A 21,041-nucleotide genomic window follows, 5' to 3' on the forward strand; every position below is an offset into this window, starting at 1 on the left:
CAACACCGCCAGAGCAAAGCGGCGATCTGTCACACCACAAACCACATGGTGTGTGTTTTTTTCCGAGTGGCTCATCGTGGCATGGTCGTCGTCTCTTTCTTTCGATCAAGAGGTGAAGAAGAGACGAAGAGGCAACTGCCGAGCCAGTTTCAAGCCCTATAGCTCTAGCTTAGGTTGTAGGGTCCATTGGAAAGTCGAGAGACTTTGTGTCTCAACAGCAAGCTGTGCCAGAAGTCTAGAAAAACATTGACTTCTTGGACAGTTTTGTTACTTCCTGTCCTTTAAAAGTACAAGTGCAGAAGAAGCTTACAGATTTTTTTTCTAAGTGCGATAAGCAGCATTATAACTGTTATGAACCTTGTACTTGTTGATATGTACAAATTCCATTTCACAGATTTCTAGCACTATGGATGCCATGTCTTATGTAAGTCTAGTGAATATTCAGTTTAGTGAACTTTCATTTAAGTGAACTATTTTCTACGGTCCCTTGAAGTTCACTCAAGTGAGAGTTCACTGTAACACTTTGCCCTGTGGTGTGCCGCGCCCGCCCAGTAGGAAGGGGTTTGTGGCTTGGTCCCCGACCTTTAGGATGGCTTTTCTATCTGAGAGGAAATCTATGATATAGGAATACGTCCCGGCCCCACAGCCGAGCGTGTTTAGCCTCTGTAAGATTGCTGTATCCTTGACGTTATCGAACGCCCCTTTAAGATTTAAAGCGAGGATAGCCGTGGGGGAGTTGCGTGTCGCTGGTACAATCACCTCCTCTTTCAGCTGAAATAGGGTGTCTTGAGTTCTGAGGTGTGGACGCAATCCTGTCATCGCTGTTGGAAGTTTTCCTGAGTCCTCCAGGAATAGTTATAGCCGGTTTAGAACGATGTGCTCGAGGAGCTTTCCTACACACGAAGCGAGGGAGATCAGTCGTAGGTTCTCAATGGCTGGTGGCTTGCCTGACTTCGGTACCAGACGAACCTCGGCCATTTTGCAGCCCTCGGGAAGGTTTCCTTCCCTCCACACTTCCTTAAGATGAGCGGTAAGCTCTTGTAGCAAGGGCCTGTCAAGATTTACAAGTGCCTTATTGGTAATTTGGTCCAATCCCGGGCCTGTCTGGCGTCTCAAGCCCATTATCGGCGCTGTTACTTCATGTAGAAGAATGTCCTCATCTAGGAGCTTGTTAGGGGTGCCGGTGTAGGGTGGCAGAGGCTCCGATGGCTGTGTGGGGAGGTACTGGGCTTTGAGAGTCAAAAGGAGGTCCGCCTAGCTTCCTGGAAATTGGTGAATTACTGGGGCCATATTGTGGTGGGATCAGGTTTTCTGCTGGCCGGGTTTATTAAATACCTCAATAACGTCCACGTCTTGGAAGTACTCAGTCTTCCTCGCAAGCTGTCGCAGAGGGATAGCCAATTTTGTCGGCATAGTGTGGTAGCGTATTTTGCAGCCTCTTGTGTGAGTAGTGCGATTCGCCTATTGAGCTTGCGATTTAATCTTTGCCTTTTCCAACGCTTCAGCAAGTTACACCGGGCTTCCCACGTGTGGAGCAAGCGATCGTCGATGCTCGGAGTGGTGGTGGATGTTTCAAGCATTTTGGTAGGCGCCTTCACATCCTGGTGAAGCTTAGTGATCCAGTCTGTAATTGACTGAAACTGTTGGCTCTGTTCGTTCGTAGCTCTTCCCTCTCTTATCTCCCGCAGCTTGGTCCGATCCGTGAGGCGAGCAGTGCCTATCCTGGCTTTGTATTTGAGCCCATGGAGAGTGGTGGCTAGCAGCGCGTAGTCGCTGCCTAGGTACTCCTCCAGATTGGTCCAGCAAGCTTGAAGGATACTTCTGGTGAGCGTTAAGTCGGCGTTCGTGTCTCTGTCAACATTTTGCCGAGCCTCGTGCTATTCCTTGGATTGTTGACGAGTGTGAGATCCCTGTTCTCAATAACTTTGTGAAGCAGGTTTCCACTGGGGTTGGTATAGGTATAACCCTAGAGGGGGTGAGCTGCTATAAAGTCGCCCACTATTAGAAGTGGATGTTTGCCTACTGCGTGCGTGGCTTGCTCCAAAACCTGTTTTAGGACCGATGGCGCGCTTTTCGGCCGACAGTATACGTTTAGAACAAACATGCGACCCTTTCTTGTCTCTGGGATAATTTCGAGCAGAATGGCAAGCGATTCGGATTGTTGAAGATGGTATTGAACGGCCACTAGTTTCTTATTGACCAGGGTGTGAAGGCTGTCATCTGTATCGGTGTCATACGTGAGGTATCCGGGTAGGCGGACGTGTGTGTTCGTTTCTTGCAGTGCGAAGATTTCAGGTGGTCTTGTTGATGTACCGATGTATTGTATCAGTGATCCATGCTTGTTTTTGTAGACCCGGCAATTCCACTGCCACACCGTGGTTTTGTCTGGGGAGCCTCCGCGCTTACTGCATATATGTTGAGGAGGAGCCATCTTTGTTACGAAAGGGCGGTGATGCGTGCACAGGAGGGGGTTCTGGAGAGCTCAGAGAATCTGGCTAATCTGGTAGGGTCTGATGAGCTGTCTTGTTGGGGCGCCCGCTTTGACGAGCTTCCAGTGCTAGTATGCGTTCCCCTAGTCTCATGATGCGTTCCGCCAACTGAGTGCCAGAGTGTTGTTGTTGAGTTGCGAATTGTTGTTGTGCCGCTGACTGTTGTATAGCTGTGAGTTGTTGCTGCATAGTAGCTTGTAGTAGAAGTTCCTCCTAAAAAGAACACTGTTGCGTGTGCAGAATGATGACAGGTGCCTTGCGAACAATCCGACCTTGTTTATGGTGCGGCCTTCTAAGAAATCAGTTAGTGAAGCGAGCTCCTGGTCCTCTTGCTGTTTAGAGATGGCGGCCGCATCAACAAGACCTAAAAAGCATGCAGATTCGTCATCATCTCCGCCTGACGACTTGATCGGCGATCCGGAAAGGCAGTCAGCGTCTAAGTGCTGCCTTCCCGATTTATAGATCAGTGTCATGTCGTACTCTTGAAGCCGTAGGCTCCAGCGCGCCAAGCCTGCAGATGGATCTTTCATGTTGGTCAACAAACAGAGAGAATGGTGGTCACTTATGACTTGAAATGGGCGGCCGTATATGTACGGGCGGAACTTGGTAACTGCCTATACTACAGCCAAGCATTCCTTCTCTGTGGTGGAGTAGTTCGACTCGGCACGTGACAGTGTTCTACTCGCTCAGCGCCGTCTTGCCGCTGAACAAGGAAAGCGCCTAGACCCACGTTGCTGGCCTCGGTGTGGATCATCGTCGGCGCATACACGTCAAAGTGGGTGAGAACAGGCGAAGTTTGTAGATGGTGCTGCAACTCGTTAAATGCCGCCTCCTGCTTCCCGCCGCACACAAACGTGACATCTTCTCTGGTTAGGCAGGTGAGCGGTGAGGCGATGCGTGACAAGCCTGCAATAAATCGCCGGTAATACGCGCATAGGCCCAGGAAGCACCTGACTGCTTTCTTGTCTGTAGGCCTTGAAAATTTTGCGACGGCTGCGAATTTCTCAGGATCAGGTGTGACACCTGTGTGGCTTACAACGTGCCCCAAGAACTGCAGTTCTTCTTAGCTGAAGTTGTACTTTTCAAGTTTTAAGGTAAGCCCAGCGTACCGTATGGCTTGAAGAACTGACCGTAGCCATCTGAGATGTTCATCAAATGTGGCAGAATACACAATGACATCGTCTAGATAGACTAAGCAAGTCTTCTACTTGGGGTCGAAGAGAACAGTATCCATTAGCTTTAGGAACGTGGCTGGGGCGGAGCACAACCCAAAAGGGAGAACGTTGAATTCATTGAGCCCATCAGGTGTCACAAAAGCAGTCTTTTCGCGATCCTGCTCGTCGACCTCTATTTGCCAGTGTCCACTTTTTAGGTCCATCGATGAGAAGTAACGTGCATGTCGTAGCCTATTGAGAGAATCGTCGATGCGTGGTAAGGGATACACATCTTTTTTCGTAACCCGATTGAGCTTGCGATAATCGATACAAAACCGCTGGCTACCATCCTTATTTTTAACGAGTACCACGGGCGATGCCCAAGGGCTTTTTGACGGCTGGATGATATCATCTTCTATCATTTTCTTGACTTGCTGCTGTATTGCTTTGCGCTCTTTCTCAGCCACGCGGTACGGGTACTGTCGTATGGGCATTGCCGTTTTCTCCATAATGATGCGGTGTTTCGTCAGTGGTGTTTGACGCACTCAGGACGTTGTAGAGAAGCAGTACTCAAAGTCGTCAAGCAGTTTCCGGAGACTTTGTTTCTGTTGCGGCGCTAAACCTGGGACAACGTCGACGATGGGTGCATGTGGCATCGTATCGGTGGTCGATTCCTCTTTTACAGCAAAGCAGTGTTGAACGTGGTCAATTTCGTCAAACTATGCCACAGCGGTGCCTTTACTGATGTGCCCGCGTTCACTGGTAAAGTTATTCAGTAGTACCTCTGTGCGACCACCAATTGGGCTGACGATACCCCGAGCAATGGAAACACCTTGATGGAACAGAAGTGCAGTTAATTGTTCGGCTACACCGTCCTCATTACACTTTTGTCCGCAACTGACAAGGCTGCATGATAGTGGTGGTATGTAGACGTCGTCGTCGCCGACACGTAACGATGTACATTGGTGCTCTTCGTCGTGGCTCGTCTCTGGACTACTTGACAAGGTTATCTCGCCGTCCCGTTTGTTAACCACGGCGCCGTACTCCCGCAAAAAGTTCATTCCAAGGATGAGTGATCTGCAGCAGTCCTTTAAATTCATAAAAGTGGCAACAAAAGCTGTATTTGCTATCTGGAGTCGTGCAGTACATTTTCCTGTAGGTGTCATTATCTGGCCCCCGGTATTTCGAATGTAAGAGCCCATTTATTGCATTTTCACTTTCTTAAGCCGGTCATTATGGAAAAGTCTGCGCCAGTATCAACTAAAGCTGTCACGTCATGCCCATCAATTGTCAACAGTAGGTAGGCACTCACAAATTCGTCGGCGTTCCGTTTCTCCGGCTTGCTCTGCTCATTTCTCAGTAATTATGGGGGATTTTCGGCGGTTCGACGACTTGCAACCTTCCCCCCGGAGGTCGCCGATTTCAGTTTCACCGCAGTGGGCTTGGAGAGCGGCCTCTTACCATGTCGACGAAACTGCGTCGGTTCGGCGAATAACGCAAGGGAGACGGCGAGCGCGACCCAAGATTAGCTGAGCTGTCTTGTTCCCGAGTGACACGGTCGTCGAAGCGTGGATGTCTCTCTAGAAACGTTCGCGCAGTGGCAAGTGACATTTCCTGAATGCCACCCTGGCGACGAGGGCAAAAACGATAAATATGCCCTGGTTCGCCACACTGAAAACACAATGGTCGGCGATCAGCAGTGCGCCATACGACGGTCCTGCGAAGCAGGGGTCGCGGGAAATGCTCCCTCTGTGTCCAGGCACCAATAGGTGGCCGCTGGTGGTACTGCTGTACTGGCACGGTAGAAAGCGGGCGACGGACAGCGTCTGCGTTACTGTATGCGCGTGGCTCGAAGCGCGGCTCGTTACACGGTTCAGGGAGTGGCTCAGGCGATGCGAATGCTTGCCGGATTTTTGGACGGACAGCTTCAGCGACCGAAGCAATAGTAAACTCCTTCGGCGTCGCAGTTTGCTTCGCAATCTCGTCGCGCACAATGTCTTTTATTAGTTCACGCAGCGAGGTCTCGTCTGTCACTGTCAGTACTGCGGCTCCTGCAGGCACATCGTTAGTCAGGCGTTCGTATTGCCGGCAACGCTGCTGCAGCACCCGCTCGATTGTTGTGGCTTCCTTAATGGATTGTTGAACTGTTGTAGGCGGGTTACACACGAGACCAGTGAATAGCTGTTCTTTGATGCCGCGCATGAAATGGCTCAGCTTCTAATCAGGCATGTTGGGATCCGCGCGGCGAAAGAAGAGAGACATGTTCTCGGCAAACATCGACACTTTCGTTGGGCTTCTGAATGCGCAATTCGAGAAGGCGTTGTGGATTATCTCGGCGATCAGTGTTTCCGAAGGTATCAAATAGCCGGTGGCAAAATTCGTCCCACGTTGTCAAATGTGCCGCGTTATTTTGGAACCACGTCCTAGCACTACCTTCAAGAGCGAAGTACACATTGTAAAGCTTCTGGTCCCCACGCCACTGATTGACCTTCGGTATGCGTTCATACGGGTCTAGCCACTCTTCGGCGTCTTCATACGTGTCATCGTGGAAGTTTGTGGGGACTAGATTTTTTTGAACAGTCACCTGGGTTGAACTTGCAAGCGCCATTTCCTGACTCGGTGAGGTCGCTGACAAAGTTCCTTGCAAGAGGCCGAATTCCGGGCACAGACCTTGCAGGCGGCGGCTTGCGCGGTGCACAGGTGTCTCGACGCGTGGATGATGTCTTGAAGGGATGGATGCAGGGCTACTCGCAGGAGCCCTCCCTATCATTAGGCGATGATCCGATACCCAGCACGTCTACCAGTGGCATGGCTCACTTGAGACAAGAGCGGAGAGCGGTATTTCATCATCATCATCAGCCTGGCTACGCCCACTGCAGGGCAAAGGCCTCTCCCATACTTCTCCACCAACCCCGGTCATGTACTAATTCTGGCCATGTCGTCCCTGCAAACTTCTTAATCTCATCCGCCCACCTAACTTTGTGCCGTCGCCTGCTACCGCTTCCCTTCCCTTGGAATCCAGTCCGTAACCCTTAATGACCATCGGTTATCTTCCCTCCTCATTACATGTCCTGCCCATGCCCATTTCTTTTTCTTGATTTCAACTAAGATGTCATTAACTCGCGTTTCTTCCCTAACCCAATCTGCTCTTTTCTTATCTCTTAACGTTACACCTATCATTCTTCTTTCCATAGCTCGTTGCGCCGTCCTCAATTTGAGTAGAACCCTTGGTTCTTAACGCACCTTAAATTCAGTGCAGGGGTTGCCGAGAAAAACGATTTCTCTTTTCCCATATATTTAGATATTAGGCCGAGAGCTTGAGCTTCCTCGTAAGAGACACTTTGCAGTACGGACAACACTTCACAAAATACTTGCCACAGCGCATTTGATGGTGTACCCACACCCAACAAAAATTCGATGCTGTTCTTACTGGAATTTTCCCGGCAGCAACCGGCTGAATAGAATGTCCCGTAATATGTACAGACGTCCGTGATTTCATTCCACAGCACTGCAATAACGCACCGTCACGTATGCAGGAATTTACCGTAAAAATTGCAGAAGTCAGTGTTTTCGTTCCACGACACCGCAATAACAAGCCATCATATTTAGAGCTATATTTCCGGTGAAAAATAATGGCTTCTGTAATTTTATTGTACGACAACTGAATGGCATGCCGTCGTATTTAAAGTTTTCACAGTTCTTTTGTAAGTTCTGTAACTGTGCGTGTTGATGAAAACGAACCTGCCACATTTATGATTCGTCATTAGTTGAGTGTGCCGTTTACTTCAAGAGTGGCACTTCCGACGAATTTGACGAGGTAATTAGGACAAGCGCTCAGTTCAGGCTTCTTCTCTAGCACCTCGCTTGCACACAGGAGGTCGTCGTCTTCGTCGTCAGCGTGGTTGGGCACAGTTGGCGTCGCGGCGATATTGACGTCCCTCGGACGTCTCTGAATGTCTCGTTTTTATTCTCGAGCACCGAATGTAAACTGTCATCGCCGCAACTTCATGATGTCCTGGTGGCAGGCCACCATAGCGTGTCGCGCAAGTATGACCACGCTGATTGCACACTCCCGTAGGCGCCTGCGCCCGACTTTAGTATTCCTGTATATGCTCCCGCAGGGAACAGAGTTGCGCATAACTTTGCCAGCGCCGCTCGCACTGCTCTTCGCCGAGCGCTATCACGTGGGGTAAAATGACGTCAAGTGATGAACTGCACCACTGCGAAGCCAACTTTACGAAAAAGGCGGAGACTCGGTTCCGTCAGTGCCATCGAAATTGCAAGCGGTGGTCCGTCGAGCGTGCGTAGCAATGATTGCCTGCGGGTTGCACGTACGGTGTTCGAAGATATTAAGTTCAAACTTCACGACTGTGGTGAAATGCTGTCACTTTGCTGAGTTCTATATCACTTTGACACTTGTATTCCAGTATGACAAGTTGCAGCGCACCAAACTGCACAAATAGGACGGAAGGTGGCAAAGCTTTTTACGCAGTGCCGTGCGGACGGACGAGACCGGCCGGCTCCAAAAGGGACCACGATATGCGAGTTGCGTTCCCCTTGTTTACAGAGGTGAGTTCGTCTTGTTTACACTAAAGCAGCCTTTATCTCGAGTAGCACTCCTGTACACGCTGAAATGCGCACGCCTGGCATGAGAGGTTGTTCACTTGTGCAATTTTTGGTGTATATGTGCAGCGCGGCACAGACGTGGTACAAAAAAGGACTACACGTCTGTGTCGTGCTGCGCATATAGGCCAAGAATGTTAACTTACCAACTTGCCAAATTCTCTGTGTTGCTTGTACGACTGTTCTGAATATGCGGCTCCAGAACAGCGTGTTCGAAACAGAGTAAATATTAGCAGCTGAAATTTGCCCGCTGTACCTGGCTTTTCTCATATCCGTTTTTATATTTTATTGTCGGCATTCTAATTTTTCATGTAAGGTCAATTGATGCACTGGAGTTCATTGTTTCGTAGTAAGCAAAAACATCTTGCTTCCCGCGGATGAGATAGGTGTGATAGCTTCAGCATTTACCGCCCGCAATATGTTGCTTGTTCGATCAGCCTTAGTCGACATGAGGAATATGAAATTATTTTGGTACGTTAAATAAGTGCTGTGTTATAGTAAATTGACCTGACTAGTATGAAGAGATAAAGAAAAATGTGTTAGCACATCACAGTCTGCAATGCGTGAATAATTACTTTACAAGTTTGCCATCTTATTTAATTAGTGCAATAAAAATTACCTTTTGTGGCTCTTAATAACTTGTTGCTTTTCCAGTGGCTTTGGATTCTGCCCCCGAGGCTACAAGAACCATCACTCAACCCCTGCTGCAACCAGCCATTGCTCATACATTCCCTTGTACGAAATAAATTTGCTCTAGGAGGTCGTGCATCTTGAATGTTTTCCACTTGAAGATTTGCTACTACGCAGCAGCTGTTAATGTTAATGTATAAATTGTAACAGTAAGGTTTGCATAAAATGTGCGCATGTGAACATTTGAAATGGGTTTAACGTGTCTGTACCGCATATATCGAACACGTGCAGCAGCTTAACGGTCCCTGAGATAACTGCAGGCACAATAGATTTCTTGGTGACGATCATAATTCGTGTGATTTCGGCAGCCAAAATGTCCTCACATAATTGTGTAATGCGCGTGTGTGTAGCTTTTATTAAACACCCCTTAAAACATTTCTTGTCTTCCGGCCTCCGCGAAAAAATTTCATATGCATGCTGAAAAACATTGCACCGCATTTCGTTGCAAGGTAATGCGTCTTTGCATGAGAACTTTTGATCTTTTCGAGTCACGGACATAGTCAGGATTTTATTTCGAGCGATCGAGGGGGGCCCTGCGCCTATGTGTACGTTCGTGCGAGTGTTTGTATATGTGCGTGTACAGACAAACTAAACATTTTAGGAGGTTGGCATCCCTCCGCCTACGCCATTCATTCGAGCGTAGCCTGCATTAAAAAGTGTTATCTTTCTCAGCGTTTGCGAACAATTGCCGCATGTAGCTCGCGACCAACCGACAAAAAAGCAAATGGAACACCGCGGGTCCTCCTCCGCGCGCGAGGGGTGACTTCACTGCACAGCTGGAACACAAGGGCGCACCCATGCGCAACTCTGCTCCCTGCGGGAGAGGGACACCAACCTGACTTTAGCTATCAGCGCACCAAGCGGTATCTGCGAAACGCCCCAGCCTTCAAGATGGTCACCGCACGCTGCCGAATCTTAGAGGGCATTATTTCAGTTTCATTTCTTTGATTATTTTTGTGTGACCCATAACGTCGCATAAGTCGAGTGCTTTCATTCAGCCGCTTGGGCCGCTGTTTATATGTTGCGATGACGAGCGCGCAAAGGTGTTTCTCTTTATGTATGTATTGTTTAAATTCATATTTGCTGTTCCAAGCCGTTACTCTGCGCAACAATCATGCCAAATGCAGAGGAAGTAGAAGTTTATCGTTTGTGATATCGTACTTCTAGTAACCCACACCGAAGGAAGTATCCTAAATAAATGTGCCATGTTCCTTCAACACAGATCAACTTGCTGCACAGCCAAGAGCACGAAAACAGCAGACAACAATTTGTGAGATTGTGCAAGAATTTGCAAGATTGTGAGAAATGTGACAGACATGAAAATGGCAAGAAACTGCGAAATGCAAGTAATGGAATATAGTTGGAAATGAATGGCGTGATGGCAATAACCTTAGACATGCAAAACGCATACAAGACGTGTTGCAACTATTTAGATAAAGAAAAAAAAAATTAGAAGAACGTTTTAGAAGGAAAGCACATGACGCTTTTCTTGTAAGGAGGGTGAATGAAGGCAGCAAAATTTTGTGAATGGTTGCGTGACACAATAAAATGGCTACAAAAATAACTGGGCGCGCACCAACATTCCCATCTCTAATGTGTAAGCCAGTGTGTGCCTCATTAAACAGCTGCAAGATATTGGCATCTCAGTCAAGTACTTTGTGTTGGGGGTATTCACCTGCTGTCTTCGACGCCTTGCAATCGTCTCCTGATACTTCAAAATTTGCCCTTGTATATGCAGGATATCCTTCTACTGTAGAGTGTACTTGGATGAAAGAGTAGAGATTCCTGCAATATGTAGAATGACAGGCAGAAGGTAAGCAATACTGTAGGCTTCAAAGCTATTGAATGGAGATTCTGCGTTCCTTTGCATAATGCATATTCTTTCTAACGTAAGGTCAAGGAAGCACTGTTATAAATGCTAAGAAACAAGAACTTTTCTACCGTAAGGACTCCACACACAATTACAACATGAAAACACGTGCCTGCAGCCCAATGCAGGCTATGTGCAGCCCGAGCGCACATAGCATACTACAGAGGTTAAGAGAGCTTACACTATTGCCATAGTGCAACTGCTGCACGTGTACCGCTTTAGAAATACCTGCATTTCTCTTGCAAAAGTGGAGCACCATACGTTTTCAGAAGCCGCTGTGTATAGCATAAAGCTCTCGGCACCGAACGGCATGGGTTCGCACGCCGCATTTATAGCGAACTATTTTATTTTCTAGCTTCGTTATTGTATCAAAAGTGCCTGGCAGCTCGAACGTGGCCGCGACGCTGTTATCACTAGCATCAACACTCATTGCTGCGCAGGACAAAGAAAAGTAGAATGCGAAATGAAATTCAGCGTTGCAAATGGGCAGCAGCTGTTTACGGCTTCAAGGCTGCCGTTACTCTTTCATGCCGCTAACAGTGACATAAGTTACTACGAAGAGAATTACTCTTTAACAACGCGCAAAAGAATTTCCTGTAGCCTTACCATACACCGGCGACGAAGCAGTAGTGCCACACGCTGGCAGGAGAACCCAACAACGATTCTCGGAAACTTTTTAAAGAAAACGAGACTCCGCGAGCCTGGCGACGGGGCCTGACTAGGCCTCGCACGTATTGAGTCGTGCTGCCTGTCAAGCTACTAGCCGCAACCGCAGCCACATTTTTCTTGATGTGCTCTGCCACCTAGTCGAATCGTCGAAGCTCCATAGCTCGGCTGCGTAACGGCTCGAGTCCACTCTTGTCGTTTACTGTATTACTCCATGGTATCGCTCCGTGAGCATGTTCCTTGTGCCCAGTCCGCTTTCGATTTTTATTCACGCTGTTTTTTCGAAGGCAAGCAGTTTCAAAATTTAGGACGCGATCTTGTACGCGTTCCAAAAAAGAACGAACCGCCTCCGTTCTATACGTAACGAAATAGGCGGTCCGCAGTGTTCGCGAGAACGAGAGGAAGCACACAGCCAATGAGCGAAGTGCAAGCCTGCGTCACGCTCTTGACGTCTGCTTGGGGACCGTATCATATGTTGAGAAGCGTTTCCAACATGTTGAGAAATATTTAGCTATTATGAGTGAGTAGCAAAATGTGTTGGTGTTGCTTTTCAACGATTCTATTTGGAATGCAAAACTACTGAAACAAAATATTGCGGTTAATGTCTTCAAATGGCGCTAGGTGGTGTCGCAGTTTTGCGAAACGTTTAATGATGGCGCTAGCTACCACCCCGTTTCAAGCACACGGCGCGAAATGTGAAGCGGTTGGTTCAGTCGTTCAGTTGAAGCCATGGCGCTAAACGTGAAAGCACCGGTGAAGGGGCCGCGCGTGTCGGAGGCACAGAAGGAGACGGTGGTCGCCTTCATGCAACAGCATCCCCAGCTGCCTATAAGATCCAGCGAGCTGGGGCCGCGCTTCACTGCTGGCGACCGCCGATGGCTGTGGCAGCAGCTGACCGACGCTCTGAACACGCAAAGCCGTGTCGCGAAAACCACTAAGCAGGGGCAGGAGTGGTGGCGCAAGCAAGTGTTTGAGGCCCGCCGCAACGCTGCCGCAATTGCCCAAGAACAAAGGTGAGTGACCGTCCAATGGTCTGGGCGATTTGTCCTTCGACATTGGCGTGTATATTCAGAAGCACAGGAGGGGGGCGACTACATGGTTTTCATGGCCGAGTCCTGCAGCTGACCGGGACTGTCCGCCTCCACGGCGTGACCGACCTCCCCTACCAAGGGGTGAGCACACTGCCGCCGTAATATCATGGGTTCCTGAACGGTGCCGGTTTAGAGTTTGCCATTATCTGTAAGTGGTACCTTCAGCGGAACGCGACACCGTTGGTGAACAGGAAAATAGCGTAGGAGAGAATGGAAAAGCAGGTAGGGTAATCAACTAGAATCTCAGTTGGCTGCGCTTTCGGGAAAAAGGGGGGTTAAGTGATTAGCACAGAATTAAAATGCCTTCACGGAAGTGCACGAGGATGGTAACACATGGGATAATTAAGCACTCAATAATTGCACAATATTTTCGCAAATTAGTACGAAAACTTGCAACATAGGCATTGTAACGAATAGCCACGCTTATGACACTTTCCAGCAGGCTGACGTCCCCACCTCCGCCATGGAAGTAGTCGTCCAAGGTACAGACGAGGCTGCGGGCGTGAGAAGCACAGCGACACGTAATCATCAGAGGAATCAGTGTTTTAATTATCGCCAAGTGTGTGTGCAGTTCGTAAACATTTAATGTGTTTACTCTACAGCGGCAGAGGATCCACCGCGCGGCGCGTCGCCTACCGAAAGGGTGGCCGCTGCACCTGGTAAGTTATTGATCCTCAAGCTGTTAAATAAAATGAGCGCTTGTATTTTATTCAACTAGCCCAATAAACCATAACATGGCCATAGCCACTTTTATTCGTACCATAAAATGCAGTGCAACTGTAGAAAATGCTGTATGCTTTCAGTGTTGCAGCGCCCTGTTCGGCCACCACGTCGACAGCGACCGCGACGGGTGGATATTTTGACGACGATGTCGCCGCAGTGCGCCCGCAGCCTGGAACAGGGCGACGAGATGCTGCAGGATGGTAGGCCCTTCGGTGTCAGTTTACATGAAGGACATAAATATTCTTTATGCTTTGTTATAAGTAAATCATGAATCTGAAAAACAAATCAGCTTGGGATGTAAACAAGAAATATGCGTTGTATAAAGGGCTCGGTAACGTGTCTTGCCAACAATCAGCCGCCGGACAAAAGGTTGGTTAGCCCTGAAAAGAGCTGTTTGGTGGTGAGAGATGCATTAGAGTAGATGACGGAAGAGTAGTTCCAGCAGGTCTTTGTCTGTCCAAACGAAGAGGGCATAGCTTGTACGCGACGCTTGACACTGCCAAAGGATGCCATCAGGCCAGTGGCTCTTCAGCAGAGAGAGAATCGTTGTGCACGTTGCAATTCTTCACAACAGCAGCTTCCAGCCGTGAGCTTGTTGCGAGTAATCAGCAACTGATGCGAACAGTTCCACCATGATTATTCATTCCAGGTGCTGCCGAGAATCGAGGCCTCCACCACCCGCCTCGCTGTCGCGGCAGAGCGGACGGCAGCAGCTGAGGAGGGGATCCTGGAGCAGATGCGCGCCATAGCGCACGACATCGCTGCGCACCTGCAGCAAGAGAGAAATTAATTCATAATTTTCAGTATCATTTTATTCATTTGTGTTTCACCAGTTCCGTTTGTTTTGTTTATTTATTGTTTGAGTTTCCTTTATGAGTAATAGAGGAGAATTTTTTGGTTGAGAGGTGCAATGCGTGCGCCCATTTTTGTTATGTGGTATTTGCCTCTTTCTATTTATGCTTATCCAGCTGCAATGCCAGCGTGCTTTTTTTATTTACACATTTCGAAGGCGCCTAGTCATTCACACTGGAATCGTTACAAATAGTTGTCGATTTCTGTGTATGGGTTTTGTACTGTGATATTTATGTTGCTTCACTGTGTTGTAGCTTACTGCACTCATTATGAAGCGTTACCGCATAGTGTTTGCACTGTGATATTTTCATTTCGGCACAGTGAGGCTAAGGTGCAACGACTACAATGTCGTCTTTTTTTCAGAGCACCAAAGTAGTCACTCTTTAAGTTGCATAGTTTCACAAATGAAAATGACCATCATCATTGCACCACACCAGTGATTGGTTTCCTCTAGTCTTCGTTCCAAGGGAGTCATTGCAAGAATAACTTTCACGCGTGACACTTTCTGGGTGCTGTGAGATTGTAGAGCCAATTATTCATGTTTTAAGTAACATGTTTCATCACAGCTGGCAAGTGCACTCACCCTTTTACAATTATGATTCACCTGTTGTTTAGCATCGCACTACAATTGCTTCCGGGAAATGAATGCTTCTAGTCAGTGACTCATAACACTGACAAGGGAACGGACATACCTGGGATAGTCATACTTTGTTGCAAGGTCACGTAAACGTAACTGCAAATTTTACGTGCCGTGGTGAAAACGAATTGTGTGATGCTGATGTTGCAATGTTGTCACATGCTTTGCTACCTGAAGCATGTTGTACCACAAGGTTTGTGATGTACTTGTCATCATAGAGTGTGATAAAGTAGACCTATTTTTTGCGCTTTTACGTTAATTTACATCTACCCATTTGGACATGATGTGACGAGTGTAATGCTGTCACTACACTCGGCGTTACATTTTGTTTGTGTTTGAATCCGCATTCATTACACTTTACTTGCTTGCCTCGCCTGCGTATTCATGCTGGCACAGAAGTTTTGATACACCTAGCACAAGAGATGGCTAGCAAGCATATTGTCTCGCTCCTACCAATGTACACTGAGCGTCCCAATGCACAGGATGCGGCGGTCGCGTTCATTCTGGTGTGTTTTATGAAAATTCTGCGCACCTTTTGCTGATGGGGACCATGAGTACAGAGTGCCAATCATATGTATTGCTTCCATCAAGTCTGTCATGACTATGATGGGTCAAGGGATGTTTTTATTTCATATTTCATGTGATATTTAAAGAAAAGGCTGCACTTTCACGTTGCTACCGCGTTTCATGTTCCACTAGGAAAGAAGTACTTTGTGCCAATTTCCTATTACTGTAACCACCAACTATGGCAAAACAAACACATGTTTGGACATGAGTAGAAAGTAACAACTGCTGCATCTACAGAAAGTGGCATATCACACGATGCACACAACACATACAAGCTGTTGTAGCGTCGTATTTCTAATGTTACACGAGGAAAGAAGCACTTTGTGATGTGCATATTGCATAAAACAATGCAAGCTTGGCAGCTGCAGCGAATGCAGTTCTTCACAGATGAAGGGGCATGAAGCATTGCCTTACGACTGCTTCACGAGTACTACTGTTAATAAGTGGCAGCCATGGAGACTTGCATAGTGACGAGGGTACAATTGTTTCCGCGGCTGTGGCATTCTATTTAAAGGATTCTTTGTATAAGTGTACTTCATCATCATCATCATCATCCTGGTTACGCCCACTGCAGGGCAAAGGCCTCTCCCATACTTCTCCAACTACCCCGGTCATGTACTAATTGTGGCCATGTTGTCCCTGCAAACTTCTTAATGTCATCCGCCCACCTAACTTTCTGCCGCCCCCTGCTACGCTGCCCTTCCTTTGGAATCCAGTCCGTAACCCTTAATGACCATCGGTTATCTTCCCTCCTCATTACGTGTCCTGCCCATGCCCATTTCTTTTCCTTGATTTCAACTAAGATATCATTAACTCGCGTTTGTTCCCTCACCTAATCAGCTCTTTTCTTATCCCTTAACGTTACACCTATCATTATTCTTTCCATAGCTCGTTGCGTCGTCCTCAATTTAAGTAGAACCCTTTTCGCAAACCTCCAGGTTTCTGCCCCGTACGTGAGTACTGGTAAGACACAGCTGTTATAAACTTTTCTTTTAAGGGATAATGGCAACCTGCTGTTCATGATCTGAGAATGCCTGCCAAACGCGCCCCAGCCCATTCTAATTCTTCTGATTATTTCAGTGTCATGATCCGGATCCGCAGTCACTACCTGTCCTAAGTAGATGTATTCCCTTACCACTTCCAGTGCCTCACTACCTATGGTAAACTGCTGTTCTCTTCCGAGACTGTTAAACATTACTTTAGTTTTCTGCAAATTAATTTTTAGACCCACCCTTCGGCTTTGCCTCTCCAGGTCAGTGAGCATGCGTTGCAGCTGGTCCCCCGAGTTGCCCTGAGAAGCAAGGCAATATCATCAGCGAATCGCAAGTTACTAAGGTATTCTCCATTAACTCTTATCCCCAATTCTTCCCAATCCAGGTCTCTGAATACCTCCTGTAAACATGCTGTGAATAGCATTGGAGAGATTGTATATCCCTGCCTGACGCCTTTCTTCATTGGGATTTTGTTGCTTTCTTTATGGAGGACTACGGTGGCTGTGGAGCCGCTATAGACATCTTTCAGTATTTTTACATACGGCTCGTCTACACCCTGATTCCGCAATGCCTCCACGACTGCTGAGGTTTCGACTGAATCACACGCGTTCTCCTAATCAATGAAAGCTATATATAAGGGTTGGTTATATTCTGCACATTTCTCTATCACTTGATTGATAGTGTGAATATGGTCAATTGTTGAGTAGCCTTTACGGAATCCTGCCTGGTCCTTTGGTTGACGGAAGTCTAAAGTGTCCCTGATTCTATTTGCAATTACCTTAGTAAATACTTTGTAGGCAACAGACAGTAAGCTGATCGGTCCATAATTTTTCAAGTCGTTGGCGAAACGAAGTGTACTTCGTTTGTGTTTAAATTACCATAATCTGTCGGATGTGTGGATTTGGAACATTGAACATCCGTATGGAGGTGCACTTGTTGTGCATACAAATTTTTTATTGTATTTTCCGCTGTACAAACACAGCCCTGTGATAGCCTAAGGGCACTGCACTTTGTATAAATAAATTATGTATTATGAAAACTCGCCATTCCTGTGTCCTTCAGAAAAGGTTGACAACGGCGCTGTGCTGCTGCCTTCCTCTGAGGAACACGTCGTGTGGCGCCAGCACCTGCATGTCTCCTGGCTCCTCTGGCTCCTCAGCTGGTGGCACTTCCCCGCCATAATCGTCCAATGTCCAGTCGCCCGCGTCCAAGGCAATGGTATGGAGAGCAACGCATGCATAAATGATTCGCGCTGCTCTATCGGGGCTATATAGCAGTGTCCGAAAGCGCTGCAAGCAGCGGAACTTGCTTTTTAACACCCCGATACATCTCTCCACAACATTGCGCATGGATGCGTGCTCCTGGTTGTAGTGGCCTTCAGAGGTGGTGCCGGCATGGCTGCCAGGTACTGGAAGAAGCAGCCATGGCTCGAGAGGATATCCTGAGTCTCCTATTACAGAAAGTGACAGCTGATTCTCTGCCCTAGTTAGGGGTACGCATTACGAATACTAACCAAGCAGATACTCGCCAGGCTGCAGTTGTGCGGCTAGGCGTGCACGCAGTGGGTTATGCTGCCACACCCAAGAGTCATGGCACGAACCAGGGAACCGGGGGTCCACAACAAGAATGCGAAGTTCCGCGTTGCACACCTGCAATGGGGAGCAATACAAAAATAGCGCTGCAGATATGCTCGAAATCCGTTTTGCCATTCATATGCACAAAAGAATACACGTACGCTGGTACAAGTAGTAGACTGTTTCAGCCATAGGCGTGAACAGGGTCTTGCAATTGGGGGGGGCGCAATGCGCCCCCCCCCCTTGTGTGGACGCCTATGGTTCGCACTAATTGATAGCTAAATGAAACCTCGAGGCCCGATACTGCGCAAGAACCCCCATACGAGCCAAAGCCAGCCCATGCAATGGTTGTAAGTACTTCCGTGTTCAAAATGCTTCCATCGTGTCTTCCCTACAGTGTATCCATTTCTGCTACGACTGCTGCCCATTTAAAACACAATTTTGGAACGGCAGACTGATTATGCACAACACATGGCACTCATCATTACTCCCGACATGTCAGATTTCAACGAGCTCGTGACCAGTTCCCCGCATGTCCTCTTTTAATCGTTACATTACTTGTTATGCCAGCTTGGGCATTAAACTGAACAATTGCAACTATAGGCGAGTAAAAATGGCAACCACAGTTTGAAGTAAAACATTCCAACGGTACTTACGACCATGACGTTTAGGGCGTAATAACCCTTTCTCGACAATGAAGCTCGCCGTGTCAGCCGGGCTGAGTCCCTCTGGCTTCATAATGGCGATCAATGTGCCATCGACGCACGCTAGCACGCCTGGAATGGCGCCGCGTCGCGCAAACGCCGCCTTTGCCTCATCCTTGGTAGCCGGTGTCAATGGAAAGTCCACCAACTTTCTCCGGGCAGACACGGAAATGATGGCCTCCGTCACCTCGTGAATCGTGCTGCTCATGGCCGACTGTGCCATGCCTACGTGTTCCTCGCGACCAACGCTCCTCTGGAAGCTTCCGGTGCCGAAGAATCGCAGCGCGTACAACACCTTCCTTTCTGTGGAAAGGGCACTGGCTCGCTGGCATGCAATGATAGGGTCAAGCTCGTCGCACAAGCTACGCACTGTTCGTTTGGACAGACGAAAATACTGCCAGAACTCTTCTTTCGTCAACTCTTCAAATGCATCATCTACCTCGGGTCATCGTCTATGCACGAGTGCAGCAGCCGCACAGGCGACACGAAAAGGCACGGCAGAGAAAAACGCCATGTTCTCCAACTGTTGGGAGCGCGGAATCGGATTGAACCGGATACGAAAGGTGCTAACTGTCCGAAGCACTTACGTTCTAATGCAATCCAAGCCGTCTGGTAGCCTTTCTAATCCGCTCTATCGCTCCGGACGGACTCTCCGTCCGTTCCGTGGCGTTCGTCCGTTAGCAGACGACACGGAATGATTATTAGCAGCAAGACGTCACGGCTCACGTGACAATTGACGTCATGGCATTCGTTGCGGTTCAAATTGACCAATTGTGTGAGGCTTGATGGAACGGACCGCCTCCGTTCTATTTTGGAACGCGTACAAGATCGCACCCTTAGTGTCAATATAGTAGCGAACGTGTGCGGCTGAGAGCTTGCTTCGTCGCAGAGGCGACGCATGACATAATGATGGTGCAGATATATAGTGCCTCGCTGGCGCCTAGACAATGCGCTGCCGCCGAGGCAAGGAAGATAACGAACCGGAACAGCTTGGTAGCGGCTCACAGAGCCGTGCCATCGGTGACGGTGCAATCATGACAAAATCTTGGTTGGTGATGTTGAAGCTTGAGGCGTTTTTTCTGATTTTTTTTCTTTTTACAACGAAGCCGTTAAGAGGAAGCTTTAGCTTGGGCCCAACTGCGATGTGGCCTGTTCAAATACATGTAAAACGCCGAAAGGCTTTTCTGAGTTAACACCTGGATCGATTTCAATGGAATTTATTGCATTTCAGAAAGATGTGTAAATTCTAGTGACCGCTGGAAGCAGAATTTCTCTTTAAGCCCTGAATTTTTGTTTAGAATGTATTCAAGAATTCTGAAGCGCGATAAACACAGAAGCACAAAATTTAGAACTCAATAGCTCTGCATCAAGAACCGATATCGCGGTTCTTTAAATGGCATTCATTAGATCATTCAAAGGGGACAAATTCCCTATGTCAATCTATATATTACGTGAATTCATTACATTGTGTACGAGGGTTCTGCAAAATCTGTATTTTCATGTTACAATATTTTTTGAGATTCATGTGTATAATAGAAAATTTGTCCGCTTGAGATGTACTGTTGGATTCAATGCACAGAATTGTGATATCATTTTTCATTGCCGAAAGAGAATTGTACTCTTCATAGTGTTGTTTTCTGGAAATTTGCGATTTTTCCAATTTTTAATAATAAAATTACGATCTCACTCACATATTGGACACGAGCAGTCAATGGATTTTAAGATTATCTTTTAAATGCAACAAACCTCGTCAAAGTTTGCGCAGTGGTTGCCGAGAAAAACGAATTCACCATTTAAATGTATATACATAGCACCCGAGCTTCTGCTTCCCCTTAAAGGCGACGTTCCCCACTATTGTGTCCGCGTGCAGAACAAAATCCCGAAGATAGCACATTGCCGGGCCGACTCGCGGCGGAGGTGAAACAGGCATTAAGCACTCGTGGGCCGATCCCGAAGCTAGTGCCATACCGGGCCGCGTATACGGAAATCATATCCCCTGCGTGCCGGGGGGTCAGAGCTGCGGGCCAATTGGCTGTCGCCGCAGGCCACTTCCACTAGCATGGCGGCTCCGAAGGCCCCGGCTTCCGATGTTGCCTTCGAGATTTGAGTGTGTTTAAGCTCAGACGCTGGGCTTCGGCCGCGGTAAACGCGATGCAGCAGTGCGCACTGACGCCTACTTGGGGATACGAGCAGGCATCACTTGAATTGTGGTGTATCCGAGGCACGTGAAGCAAGTTTAAATACTTAAAGCCTGTCCAACGTTGCGCAATCGTTGTGTGCATGCCGTTGACAACTCTTCGCCTCGCTGCCGAGAGCGCGTCGGTCCCTTTTCAACGACGCTGAAAAAGCATTCATGCGAAACGTGGACACTCGCCACGTAGAAAAGGAAGAAGACGGTGGCGGCATGAT

The sequence above is a fragment of the Dermacentor andersoni genome, chromosome 8 (genome assembly GCF_023375885.2).
Source record: "Dermacentor andersoni chromosome 8, qqDerAnde1_hic_scaffold, whole genome shotgun sequence".
Lineage (NCBI taxonomy): Eukaryota > Metazoa > Arthropoda > Arachnida > Ixodida > Ixodidae > Dermacentor > Dermacentor andersoni.